The following is a 1,607-nucleotide window of genomic DNA, read 5'->3' on the forward strand; positions in this document are numbered from 1 at the left end:
GCCAACGAGCGAGGCCCCCGCCAGCTCGTAGCCACCTTAGACAGGGAGGGGCCCGAGGGGCGGGCGGCCTGGCAGGTTCATTTACGCTTGTTAGGACGTCCCAGGGGGTTGTCTTTCTCCGAGAATGGAGTGTTTATTTTTTAATTGATGTGCTGTTTCATTTAGCGCTTGTATGGAACTCACGCTGGGGCTGTAATTACTGTAATCTCGGGAACAAGCATTTCAGTTAGCCAGGAGGGTGGCAGCAGACGTCTGTCTCTCTCTCTCCTTTTCCTCTCGCCTCTCCCTTCTCCCTCTCCGGCTAGAAAACTAAAGTTATTGAGGATATGGGGACGAAAGAGAGGTAGAACTAAAAGCTCGTTTGAGGCCAGGCCTTTTTTTTTGGGTTGGGGGCGAGGGGAGGAGGATGCGGTGGTGGTGGTAATTGGTAATTATCTGTTTACAAACAACTCTTGTCGTGAAACAAAAATAACTAGCAGCATCTGTATATGGCAGGACCCTATGTCTCTCCTGTTCTCTCTAGCTCAGTTTAGCTACCGCATTCTAATTACAAAGATATAATCTCCCAACCGCCCCCTCCCTTCCCCGCACCCCAGCCTCACCCCTAATTTTTGGCAAGTTCAGTATTTTCACCAAGAATTCTAGGCAGAGCCACTAGGCTGTACTCATACCCCCATTGTCTTTTTTCTTTTAAACTGGTCTATTTAGAACCTCTTTATTATACCAAAACAAAACACTTCCTTCGCATTTTTTTGTTTTAGAAAAACTAAACTGCATAGGAATCAGAAATTCTGAGGCTTCAGAAAGATTGGCTGATTCAGCAGAAAATGGTCTCGAGTTTTCAAAAATGCAAAGACTCAAATGTTACTTGGTCTTTTAAAAATGAATTTCTTTCCTTTCTCCTGATGGGAATTCCCTTGTGGCATGTGGAACGCAGAATGTCACCTCTCTCCTGTTGGGATCCTGTTCAGTGATGGCCATGCTCCAGAACATTCAGCTGCAGAGAAACAGCAGGTAATACCTGGAGATAGGATGCTAAGCACAGTAGTAAGGGAACACCCCGCCCCTCCCCCAGTTTAAGGAGCAGCCTGGGCCCTGCCTCCCCCTGACCACAGATAGGAGGCGCTTGCTTCCAAAAGCAACACAGAGTTTCTTATGATTTTCTTCAGCAGGAAATGTCAAATAGTGGAGTTTAGAATTACACTATATAAATTTACTTGAATTGGGTAAAAACAAACTGACATTTGAAAGTTGAGGCTGCAAATAGTTGATTTTGGCTTTTAATTGGCATTAAAATTTTTTTTTTTTCCTTTTGAGACAAGATGAAAGCTCTGATGATGTGGAATGTGGAAATTTGGGGAAAATATATTAAGCTTGCTGGAGAAAAGCAGACAAAAAGTTCAGAGCTTTCAAAAATCATTTATCAGCTATTGAGTGTGAGATTAAAACCATTTACATAAAATCATTAAATGCTTACTTTTAATTGAGAGAATAGAAGAATAGCATTTAAATTTTACTATTAAATTAAATGGCTACTTGGCAATCTTTGAGAGCAGAAGAGGCTTAGGAAGCCAATTAGTGCATAAAAGGCAATGATGGGTCAGCAA

This window comes from Bison bison, unplaced genomic scaffold, assembly GCF_000754665.1.
Source record: "Bison bison bison isolate TAMUID 2011002044 unplaced genomic scaffold, Bison_UMD1.0 scf7180017864461, whole genome shotgun sequence".
In the NCBI taxonomy this organism is placed as follows: Eukaryota; Metazoa; Chordata; class Mammalia; order Artiodactyla; family Bovidae; genus Bison; species Bison bison.